Source organism: Puma concolor, chromosome A1 (assembly GCF_028749965.1).
Source record: "Puma concolor isolate L17-30 chromosome A1, mPumCon1.1.hap2, whole genome shotgun sequence".
In the NCBI taxonomy this organism is placed as follows: domain Eukaryota; kingdom Metazoa; phylum Chordata; class Mammalia; order Carnivora; family Felidae; genus Puma; species Puma concolor.
Genome location: NC_141667.1, coordinates 30,986,662 through 30,999,744, shown reverse-complemented (window position 1 = coordinate 30,999,744; position 13,083 = coordinate 30,986,662). Strand labels below are relative to the sequence as shown.

General features: G+C 40.8%; 1 protein-coding gene across 1 annotated transcript in view; it reads right to left on the bottom strand.

Moving 5' to 3' along the window:
• Positions 1-613: 613 nt before the first annotated feature.
• The window catches only part of LOC147584077 (uncharacterized), a 132,606-nt gene continuing 120,136 nt past the window's right edge, over positions 614-13,083 (bottom strand). Inside the window, exon 10 of the transcript XR_015240817.1 lies at positions 614-831. The gene's annotated coding sequence lies outside the window, so the exon portion shown is untranslated. The remainder of the gene's footprint in view (positions 832-13,083) is intronic.

Genomic DNA, 13,083 nt, shown 5'->3' with positions numbered 1-13,083 from the left:
GTTCTGGACAAGAAACGTGGAGACACTGGTTAATTTCAACGGACATTTGCCGAGCAGTATGGCAGACACTGCTGGGATTCCACCGTGACTAAGCTACAGCCCCGCCCTCGGGAGACCCACAGTCAGATAATCCCAGTATAAGGCACAGGCTACGGACAACTTCTGCTGCATTTGAGGTGATCACACATACTCTCTGTGGATCTGAACTAGATATAAATTTGGAACAAGTTTTCAAAACCCCAGAAATAAAAAAATAATAATAATGTTTTACTGGTATCTCTAAGGCCCAGATGAAAGAGAGATGAACTCCAATCATTTTGCTAAACAAAAATGGTCTGTTCCTGCCAGCAAGACAGCAGCTTGAGCAATGATATTCCAGCCAACTTCCTTTCTCAGCTCAAATCTGTCCTGTTTTGCCCCAGCCTTGGAGGAGTTTGCTCTTGCAAACAACTGAGACTCACCTAGATTCCTGAAAGGAGCAGGGTTAACCCAACCAGACTAATTAGGTGTCTGGATTTCACTGGCCCAAGGAGAAACATTTTAATGGAAGACAATACAAACATGGGAGTCTGAGGTAAGCTGGTTTGGATCCAGCCTCTACATCCTATCAGCTTGTTATTTTACCTCTCTCAACCTCAACCTACTCATCTTTATAATGGGAGTAATTACTCTGTATTGTTGACTCATTCTTTACACTAAACAAGGTAATATAGGTAACAGAGTGCCTAGCACATACCTCAACTAATGTCGAGACCCGTTCCATGCCACTATTCCCATCAGATGCCGGGCAAAGATACTTTCTTATATTCCATCCTTCCATCCAGCACGTCTCTAAAGAGTAACAGACAATGGAAATGGCGTCAGCTGGTCATAGCACTCCAGGGGATACCTGTGAGTATCTTGTGAGTAAAAACATGAAGGGTCTACAGTGAGGGAGTCATCTCTCCTTCTAGCAAATACTTTCAGAGTCATCCTTCACAGAACAGCTTTATTCCACACTTGGTTTGTCAAAGATGACTTATATCCTAGCCATAGTGATTGAACTGGATATGGTAGAATTTTGCCAAAGGGTATGAATAAAGAGTGAAGGAAAAAAATACAACAACACTACGATTATTCTCATTACAGGTAAGGAATTTTATAGAAAAGAGAAGTTGAGTAACAAGCCAAAGACACACAGCATCTCAGAAGTAAAGTTTATGAGTGGTGTGCCTCAATTTCTAGCACTGTGCTCTATCTGGGCAAGAACTAAGTCTGCCCTTTTCCCTGCCACAGCCTTAATGCCTAGCCCCTAGCAACGCCCAGAACCTACGACTCCTAGCAATACCTCACGACACTTCACCATAATAGGCACTCAATAAATGCTTAAAAATCAGTAATCTTAAGAAAGGTAAAATTAAAAGTGTGCAGCTGCTCAGAGCCTGCACTGAAAGCAAAAACTAATAACATATATATATTGAAAGGGAGATATCCTGTTCCAGCACAGGACAAAATGAGACATTTTTTTCCAAACTAGCAAAAATGTCAAGTAAGTTCCCCCAATACTACCTAAGCGTTATCGTGCAATATCCCTCCCCCTTCTTTTTTTTCAGGACAATTTGCTATCCATTCTCAAAAACAACTCTCCAAATAAAGTAGATTTCATCATGATTCAAACTTACAACATTTTTTAATAAAGAAACACCAGATAAACACTAGGAGAGCTGATACTCTGGTCCCAAACAACCAAACAGATGTGATTCCTACCACTTCCTACCTTTCCAAAAGACGTGATTAATGGGGAATTATAGGAATATTCTAATTCTTGATGAAAAGCTTGATTGATTTATTGGTGCTTGCAGCCAAACAATAACCAGGTCCATGTTTCAAACCACTACAGATGACCCAGAATCTGGGGCTCATCACGATTCTATACTTTGCTACAAGACTGGTGCCAAGAAAATTTCCTCCTGGCTCAGTAATCCTTCTTCCTTTCTGGATAAATTCTACATCGCTTTCCCTTTGCTCCTGCCTTGGGTTAAGATTTCTTGCAGCAGTCTTGTAAATGACTTCTGTCTTTGAAGATTGATTAAAGTTACACCGTGTCTCTGATTCTCACCCTTGGAATGATTTCCACTTTCCACCCCAACAGGACCTTGCACAGAAGTCTCAGTCCAGCATCAATCACCCCTGGGAACCATCATGGGTCTTGCTGTCCCTGGACTAGGTTGGGTGCTTCTGCTCTGTGTCCGTGCAATATTTGTATATCCCTCACCGCAAGCTCTTCATATGTTATTATTAATTTCTATTTAATTGCCTATCTTTCCAACCAAACTGCATGACCACAAAGAAAACATCATATCCTCAGTACCTGGTGACTGTTAAGTAAATGAATGCCTCCCAAAGTTTGATCAGTGCTTAAAAGTCCAAATTTCGGGGCGCCTGGGTGGCACAGTCGGTTAAACCTCCGACTTCAGCCAGGTCACGATCTCGCGGTCCGTGAGTTCGAGCCCCGCGTCAGGCTCTGGGCTGATGGCTCAGAGCCTGGAGCCTGTTTCCGATTCTGTGTCTCCCTCTCTCTCTGCCCCTCCCCCGTTCATCCTCTGTCTCTCTCTGTCCCAAAAATAAATAAACTTTAAAAAAAAAAAAAAAAAAAGTCCAAATTTCATGCTTTCTCATGAGAGAAACCATCGCGCTGTTACTTAAGCTAATTGTCTCCCGATATCCATTCTAATCTTTGTTCTTTGGGTAACTGAACCCCAGGAGTTTGGGCAAGGAACAAGGCCACACAGCTAGGGATGCTTCCAGTTTCCCTTGCAGATAGGCTCTGGCCAGCTGGATGTGAGCTGAAGAGATATGTACAACTTCTAGATAGTGTCATTAAGAAGAAGCTGCCTCTCCTCTACTTGCTCCTTCCCATTCCTCAAGGCTGGAAAGCAAACATAGTAGTGCTGAGACAGCTTCAGACAGGGAGATGAGGAAAGCAACCTAACGACGGCAGAAGCACAGGGCAGAAGAAACTTATTCCTAGGTGAGCTCAGATAGTAGACCCATCTGTCTACCCTGGACTACTCACCTGTCCCTAGACTTAGATCAGAAAGAAGCAAACTTGTCTCTTTATGCCTCTGAATCTGGGGGTCTCTCTCTTTTAGCATCTTACGTTGAACCTTTAATAATTCATATCATTTGTAAATTCCTATAACTTAATTTTGCCTACAAAAAGGGCTGTTTTTAAAGTTTCCTAACCAGGTAAACAAACGCTGATTATCACTACCATCATGGATACAGGAAACTCATAATCATCTACTGTTCATGTAGCTACTATCCAAAAGCAATAAAGAATTCAGTAGAACATTATTCTGTTTACCATCTGCACTAGAGTTAATGCTCTGTTTACTTAATGATGGCTGCTGTCTTAATTTGGAGTTGTACGAAAATGTTGTGCCGAGTGATACCAACTGGAAAATTGACAAATTGTCCTTCTCGGTATAATTTTGCAGCACAGAAAATCCTTTTGTATAGTGTATTTAAGTAGGTCTAAAGCACTCTTCAATACCTGTTGCCTATCCATAAGATCTTATAAGACTATAACTAGAAGAAATATACAGGTGTGGCTTGAAGGAGTCAGAGGGTGCTTGTGGAGTCAGTCCTGGGCCTTCAAGCCACACCTATACATTTGAATGATTTAGAAAATCAATATTTTGCCATCAAAAATAATAAACCCCAAGAGATGTTATAACAGACTTGGTCCTTCTCTTTCTTTCTTTTTCTAGTACTTAAACCCTGAAGCCAGAGAGAATGCTCACAATGGATGGTAAGAACAGTCTCAGCTTTTTTTTTTTTTTTTTTTTTTAATTTTTTTTTTTTCAACGTTTATTTATTTTTGGGACAGAGAGAGACAGAGCATGAACGGGGGAGGGGCAGAGAGAGAGGGAGACACAGAATCGGAAACAGGCTCCAGGCTCTGAGCCATCAGCCCAGAGCCCGACAGGGGCGCCTGGGTGGCGCAGTCGGTTAAGCGTCCGACTTCAGCCAGGTCACGATCTCGCGGTCCGGGAGTTCGAGCCCCGCGTCGGGCTCTGGGCTGATGGCTCAGAGCCTGGAGCCTGTTTCCGATTCTGTGTCTCCCTCTCTCTCTGCCCCTCCCCCGTTCATGCTCTGTCTCTCTCTGTCCCAAAAATAAATAAACGTTGAAAAAAAAAAATTAAAAAAAAAAATAAATAAATAAAGACACAGTCAACTTGTCATGGGCTGAGCTGGACTCAAGATTTGCCACATCTAATTTCCTACAAACAGACACAGCAGTTTGTAGAGTTCTCCAGGTGTCTAGAAATAAACCAAATTCCCTTTCAACACAGAAGCTTCTAGCTATAATCCCCTCATGGAGAGCCTCCTCTATGGGCAAGGCTTTCTGGCTTTTAACCACTTACACTTCCAGTTAGACGTAGCATGGATGCCATGTTCCCATTAGGATCTGTCTACATGAATAACTACATCACTTCCTTTGGGTTTTTATGCAAATGATATCTCACTAGTGAGGTCTTCTCTGCCCACCCTATCTGAAATTCCAGGCCTTGTCATACACCCTGTCCCTTTAGTATTAGTTAACGTATGGATTACTCTTATTTTTATGTTTCCCCTATTAGAATACAAACTCCATAAGGGCAGAGAAGCATGTCTTTTTTATTTAGTGTTATATTCCCAGTGCCTAGAATAGTACCTGACACATAGAGAAAAAGGGGACTTCAGGAAATACAAGTTGAATCAAAGAATGAATGGAGGCCCTTTCTGAAAATTTATATGAAGCACCTCAGCAGTGCATATTCTAGTTCCAGTGCTTACTCACATATTCTTTTTTTTTAATGTTTATTTATTTTGAAAGTGTATACATGCATGCAAGCTGGGGAGAGGCAGACATAGAGTGAGAGAGAGAATCCCAAGCAGGCTCCATGCTGTCAGCGCAGAGCCTAATGTAGGGCCCAAACCCATGAACCATGAGATCATGACTTGAGCTGAAATCAAGAATAGGATATCTAACCAACTGAGCCACCCAGGTGCCCCCCCTTTTTTTTTTTTAACTTGAATTAAAAAAATGGTGTAGTATTGGTTTCAGGAGTAGAATTTAGTGATTCATCACTTACACATAACACCCAGTGTTTACCCCAACAAGCGCCCTCCTTCATGCCCATCACCCATTTAGCCCGCCCCCCCCCACCCATCTCCCCTCCAGCAACCCTCAGTTTATTCTCTGTATTTGTCTCTTATGGTTTGCTTCCCTCTATGTTTTTATCTTATTTTTCCTTCCCCTCCCCTATGTTCATCTGTTGTGTTTCTTAAATTCCACATGAGTAAAATCATGATATTTGTCTTTCTCTGACTGACTTATTTTGCTTAGTATAATACACTCAAGTTCCATCCATGTTGTTGCAAATGGCAAGATTTCATTCTTTTTGATAGCTGAGTAATATATGATTGTACATATATACCACATGTTCTTTATGCATTTATCAGTCGATGGACATTGGGCTCTTTCCATAATTTGGCTACTGTTGATAGCACTGCTATAAACATTGGGGTGCATGTGCCCCTTTGAATCACACATTCTGATTGGGCCCAACTACATTAGGTCAGAGGTAGCAAGTCCCTCACTTGCTTTGTGTTTTATCCATAGTCACAGATTAAAAAAAAAAAAAAAAAAGATTAACTAAGATGTCATTGCAGGCAACAGAAAATCTCAACCTAAATGCCCTTAAACCAAAACAGACTTGTTTCCTATCAAGTTAAATATGTTTGGCTTATGTTTTGGCTTATGTTGAATTGTGTCCCCCAACCCCACCCCAAAAGAGAGATATGTTGAAGTCCCAACCTCTAGCATCTCAAAATGTGATCTTATTTGGAAAAAGGATCTTTACAGAGGTAATCAAGTTAAAATGAGGCCACTAGGATGGGTCCTAATCTAACATGACTGATAATGTCCTTAAAAGAAGGGTGGAATATGGATATGACAGAGGGAAAAAGATATGAATACACACAGGGGGAAGACAATCATGTGACTGGAGTGATACATCTACCCAAGGAATACCAAAGATTGTCAGCTAATACCAGAAACTAGAAGAAGCAAGGAAAGATTCTTCCTGGGAGCAGTCAGAGAGAGCTTGGCCTTGCTACAGTGTGATTTCAGACTTCTGACCTCCAGAACTGTCAGATAATAAATTTCCATTATTTCAAGCCACCTAGTTTTCGGTGCTTTGTTACAGCAGCCCCAGGCAATTGATTTAGCTTACTATAAATCTTTAATGCAGGGCCCGATTTCTTTGACCAGGACCCTATTTCTCTCTCTCCAGTCTTGGCTACAAGTCCTCGGGCTCAGATGGTTCTTCTCCTTGCTCCCAAGATGGCTGCCAGCAGTTTCCAGGGCTTCCTGCTTCTTCATATTTAATGGAGAGTCAGCACTCACAATAGCCAGCTTAAGCTGGGACTAGAGTCACATACCTAACATAGACTGCTCGATTCAGGTGCCCAAATAGCAAATCAATGACACTGTCCAAGGGGATGGACTGTGCTGATTGCTCAGAGACAATCAAGGCCTCCACTTTGAGATGGAGGAGGAGTCCAGTCCTGCAGTCATCACAGTTCATGGTCATAAACCTGCTCTCAACCCTCAATCTACTCAGTCAAGGCTGCTCACTGCAAACTCTGCTACTTTCTGTTTATGGGCTTTTTTCCTTTTTTTTTCTTGACCACAAGCATATGTTCAGCCCATGCACAGAGCACACTAGAAGCTCCTAATGCCCCCAAGAAGCAGCCCTCATCTACGGACTTAAGGGAATTGGCAGATCAGTATCCCAGCATCCTCACTCCTCAGGTGGGAGAACTCTGAGGTGGGTCCCACAGAGTAATCCAGAGTCTCCCAGGGTACTGAGCTCCACTGTCCACGGTGGTTGGTTAACATGCCCTTTATTGACTTTACCTCCCCCACCGGTATTTTTCCTAAATAAACTACTTTTACTTAAATCCTTGTGTCATGTTTGTTTCCAGACCAGAATAAGGGCCAATGAGTTGCAAAGTAGGAAATTCAGAGTTCTTTCAGAAAACAGAAAAAGATTGGAAAGTACTAGAAAGTCAACCAGTGAATGCCTACTCATCATTACTATTTCCTCTCTTTCAATTAATTAGCTTTTTTCTACAGCATCGCCTGGCAGACCAGGAAGCATACACACTGGGCTCCATCTTTGCTATCCCTCTCCTACCTGCTGTGTTTCTATTTGCAAGTTATTTCATCATGTTGCAAGTTCCTACTTAATGAAGACTAAGCATGACAATCCTTGTCCCTACAGAGTATGACCCCAGGAAAGCAGACCATATTACACCTCTTTACAGAGGTGGGTCTATTGCTAAAAGTGTCAGAAGGGCATATTTAACATCGTTCCCTATCTCTTGGTTCCAGGGGACAACATTAGAGATTAGAGCCGATTACAGGAAAGATCCAAATCAGATTCATTATCTCTGGAGTATCCTCTATCATCTGGAAACCACCCACTCTTGATTTAATAAACTGATTTAAAAATACAGCTTATTTATCACTTATGTATTTTTTCAGTTCTATTGAGATATAATTGATATATACTACTGTGCAAGTTTAAGGTACACAACATGTTGATTTGAAACATTTATATACTACAAAATGATTACCACCATAACATTAGTGAATACTCCACATCACTAGTCATCAGAGAAGTGCAAATCAAAACCACAATGACATGTCACCTCCTACCTGTCAGAATGGCCACCTTCAAAACAACAAGAGATAACTGGTGTTGGCAAGGACATGGAGAAAAAGGAACCCTTGTGCACTGTTAGTGGAAATGCAAACTGGCACAGCTACTATGGAAAACAGGATGGAAGTTCCTCAAAAAATTAATGATAGAACTACAATATGATTCAGCAATCCCACTTCTGGGTATACATCCAAAAGAACTGAAATAAGGATCTTACAGAGAGATCTGCATTCCCGTGTTCGTTGAAGCATTATTCACAATAGCCAAGATACGGAAACAACCTAAGTGTCCATCAGCAGATAAAGGGATGGACCTTCAGGGCATTGTGCTAAGTGAGAGAAGTCAGAGAAAAACAAATACACACAAATAAGCAGGTGATCTCATTTATTGTATGTGGAATCTAAAAAACCCAAAAGGAGAGAAACAGGAGAGTAGAACAGTGATTAGCAGGGACTGGGGAACATGGGGGAGAGATGAGGAAATATAGGTCAAAGGGTACAAACTTCCAGTTATAAGGTTAATAATTTCTGGGGATCTAACACACAGCATGGTGGTTATAGCTAATAATACTGTATTAAATACTTGAATGTTGCTGAGAGTAAATCTGAAATGTTCTTACCACAAAAAGAAATGGTAATTAAAAATACTATCTTTGGGGCGCCTGGGTGGCGCAGTCGGTTAAGCGCCCGACTTCAGCCAGGTCACGATCTCGCGGTCCGTGAGTTCGAGCCCCGCGTCGGGCTCCGGGCTGATGGCTCAGAGCCTGGAGCCTGTTTCCGATTCTGTGTCTCCCTCTCTCTCTGCCCCTCGCCTGTTCATGCTCTGTCTCTCTCTGTCCCAAAAATAAATAAACGTAAAAAAAAAAAAAAATAAAAATTTAAAAAATAAAAAAAAAATAAAAAAATAAAAATAAAAATAAAAAAAAATACTATCTTTAACTACTCTGGAGGAGCCCAGACAGCTTTCCTTAATGAGGTCAGTTTTGCTGAGCCCCCCGCCTGAGCAGCCTATGGATAATAAGCTTTCTCCAGCTTCTTCCTGAACACTGTGCTGTTGCCTTTGGATGGCAGAGAAACAATCCCTGGGAAAAGCCACCCTGCATCTCCAGCACGCAGAGGCAGTGCTTTGCAAGGGTTGCAGGACACATCCTTGCATTCTCCTTTGTTCTCTGAGTATAAGCAGATGTTAGGCATTCTTCTCATTATCTTGGGATACTGCATAATATTATTATGGTGTCAGGCTATTAAGAGGCAGCAAATGCTCTACAACAACAGCCTTAATTGAGGCTTAGAGCTGAACTGTAAGTATGTAACCTTACTTCGGGGTGTTTGCAAATGCTTTCTGGAAACAGTTTAAAAAGATGTTTTCAATTGTTCAACAGAGGCTTGCCCTGCCAAGATCAAGTAAAAGCTCCTTAAGATACAGGCACCATAAACATATTTCTTAAGATTTCAATTTTTTTTTTTTTCAGCCAGAAGCACAACAAATCTGTGAGCCAGAAAGCTTCATGCATGCCACTTCCTGGACTGTTCCAGGGAAAAGCTAATGAAATGCTGCAAAAGTTGCACTCAGATCCACCGTGATCTCACAGCCACAGAATTCCACTCTTCCTTTGAAGTAACTTTACTATGATAATAATTATCTGTCCATGAGTCTGGCCTTGGCACTGGCCTATCCCGAGGGATGGGGATTCAGGCAACAACTGTCCATCTTCAGCAAGGAAGCTCCTGACACAGGAGGCTGCCCTCATCTTAGCAGCCACACTTGTCTGTCACCATACACACGGAGAGACTGGTCTTGAGTTCCTGAGTTGAACTGCAGCTCTCAAACGTTTGGTTGCAGGCAGGTTATGGTTCTGATGAACAGGATACAAGACTGAAAAACGTGGGTCAGTTGAAGCTGGTTCCAGGCAGAAACCGTTTACAATAGTCTGACTCTCCTTTAGAGTAAAGGAAAGCGGCAAGGAAAACAAACTGAACACTTTGAAAAGTAAATTCAGAAAAGAATCCGGAGTTCAGAAACACATTATCCAGGCTGTGGATTATGCAGGCTCCCAAAGAATTGACCCCAATGAAGTTGTTTTTCTTTAACAGCTTACTAACACGTGCATAAGAAAGGGACAAGCTTATTAGCATTTTGCTGCTTGTTGGAGACAGTGATCAAAAGTTGTATTGGAAAATCCAGAGGAATGAAGGATTATAAAATCTCAGTATTATAGACCCTGGAATCCGGAACTGGGGATCATTACTATTTTTGCAAGAAAATAATAACAAAAAAAGACTGCAGCTATGTTTAAGCAACTTATTTCATTACAATTCCACACGGTTCAGCAGGGGATAGGGAAGAGGTGAGGGCTACATAGCAATAATTACTATCATTGCTCAGGAGGATCTACAAACAACAGTATTTGCCATGGAAATATTATTTACCTAAGTAAAGCTAGACTTCTGTGAAAAATAAATCTATAATTCAAATATCAGAAGTTCAGTTAGGTTCATTTCTCAGTTAGGTTTATTAGGTTTATTTTTCAGTTAGGTTTATTCCCCAACGAAATCCTCAGATCCAGCAGTAAGTCTGGTTTAATAAAGTATTTTACCATACTAGATACATAAAATCTAGCCTTGGTGGTTTTCATTTATCTTCACTTCTCAATGATCAAAACTGATGATATATATGAACAGGATTTTAATGTCAGGTTACCTTTGGTAAGTAAAAGGGGATACCCAGCACTCAGCCTACTCCACATTTTCTCTGTTACATCCTCTCCTGTCCTGTTACTACTATTTAGACTTCTGAATTTATTTTTAAAAATTCTACTTGAGGCACAAGACTGAATTTGGGATGAAAAGCCCAAAAGAAGGCTTAAATGGCTAAGATGCTACAGCATTATACTGAATGTAAACATGTCCAGACCTAGGTTCATAATCTTGGCCCTGCCACATAGTGACTGTGATACTGTGGAAGTTTCTTAATATCTCTAGACGTTGGTATCCACAGCTACTAAACAGATGTAATGTATCTGTTTTGTAAGAGTCACTGAGGGGACAGAAGGAGATCATTTGTACATACACTTGCCATGGATCTGGCCACAAAGCATTTTTGCTTAACATGCTTATAGTGCTTCCTATATAATAATGCAGGCACTACCATAAGTCAAATGAGTTTAAAAAATTGGTATTTGAACTGTAGGTAGTCTGGTTCCAAAGCTAAGAGCCTAAATAAACCATGATGGTGAGCAGCCTCGATATGTACTCAAATTGGGGATTCATAAATAGTAATGATTATTGCTGCAGTTAAGGTTGTATCAGTTAGCTACCTCTATATAACAAAACATCCCAAAGAGTAGTGTCTTAAAACAATAATAATTTAATATTTTTTACTAGTCTATAGGTCAGCCGGATAGTTCTATTGATCTGGTTCATACTTGGCTAATCTTGGCTAGTGAGCACTTGTGAGTGTGTGGACAGCTGGCAGGTTGACTAGGGGCTGACTGGTCTTAGATGGCCTCAGACAACCTAAATCTTTTATATGTGTCTTTTATAGCCTTTTAATGGGCTCGCCTGGTCATGTTCTCGTGGTCATGGCCAAGATGCAATAGCACCAAGAGACTGAGTCCAGACTGCATACTCTGGACATGTTAACATTTGTTAACATCCCATTAGGCAAAGCAAGTCATTTGACTGACCACAGAGTCAAGAGTTGGGTCAAACTGCCCCTCCTACAGTAGGGGGAGTGAAAACTTTACAGTAGGGGGAGTGAAAACTTGGGGCTATGAATGCAATAAATCTGCAGAAATACTCAGAATTACAGGAGCAACATATTTAAACCTGAAAAATGAATTCTTTCAACTAATATGTATCCAAAATTGACATGAACCCATGATGAATTAACATGCCTATTTCTCTTTAGAAGCAAATGCTTAATAAGATATAATATAAAGTTAGATTACTAACATTTGATCAGGGATCTAACATCTCTAAGTGAGACCACATGTAGTTTTACACTTAAACCTCACAACGCACCACAGAGATGACAGGGCAGCAAGCATTTCAGGAGCCAACTTCCCTTTAGTTATTTTTACAACATGGATTATGCTAGCGAAAACTGGCAAACTTTGTAATGCTGTACCTTATTATGGGAGAGCAAACTAGTTATAATGAGAATCAATCTTGCTGACCATAACAACAGTGGTGACGGCTTACAATTCAACTTGTAAAATATCCCATCAAAATGAAAAATTTAGATCTGGTATTCCAGGGTTAAAAATAAAATTATGATTATTTTAGAATGCTAGGTAAAATGATTTTACTGCTAACATAAGTAGAGCTCTAAAACATAGAACATTTTTATGTGGATGGCATTTGAAGACAAGAATAATTTTTATAGTATTTCTCTAACATAGCCAAAAAAGATATAATAGGTATTACTCTGAGCAAGAGGAAAATTGTTCAACAAGAAATACTTGAATGTGTGGTACAGACACCACTTACAAGCTGTGTAACCTTGAATAAATTATTTGTCCTCTCTGTACCTCAGTTCTCTCATCTGTAAAATGGGAATAATAAAGGTGCTCGTGCCGCTATGAGAGCCAAATGGTTTAACGTATGTTGTAAAGCAGGTACCACAGCATCTTGAACACAGTAAACACTCAATAGCAGTTAAGAGTTCTTATAATCGGGGGCAACTGGGTGGCTCAGTCAGTTGAGCCTCTGACTTCAGTTCAGGTCATGATCTCACAGTTCATGAGTTCGAGCCCTGCATCAGGCTTGCTGTTGTCAGTATAGAGCCCACTTCAGATCCTCTGTTCCCCTCTCTCTCTGCACCCACCCTGCTCATGCTCTCTCTCTCTCAAAAAAATAAGTAAATAAACACTTTTTTTAAAAAAGAGTTTTTATAATCAGCATTATTAAAGCAAGGGAGTTTACAGCGAGGTTTCACTCCACCTGAACTCTTAATGCATTCCCTTTGATTAAGCAAATTATATGTAGAATTCAAACTAACCAAACTGTATTCACATTTTGCAGAATCTAAAGAAGAATCTAAAGCCTTCAATTTAGGAAGTGTTCAGACAGGAGTCTTCCGTTTCTCAGACAGTGACATCTTCTGTGGAGGTGCCACATCCCAGCCCACCTTTAAGGGACATGAAATAAGCAAACTAAAAGAAAAAGGAAGCAGAGTTTCAGAGAACTGAGTACGAAAACGGGGAACTTGCAGATATGGTATAAGTGCCTATGGCTACGACAGGCTAAGGATGGGAGTTATGGGTAACAGAGAAAGGCAGAGAAAGGCGACGCAGTCAGCGAGAGCACAGCGGAGGCTGCAAAGC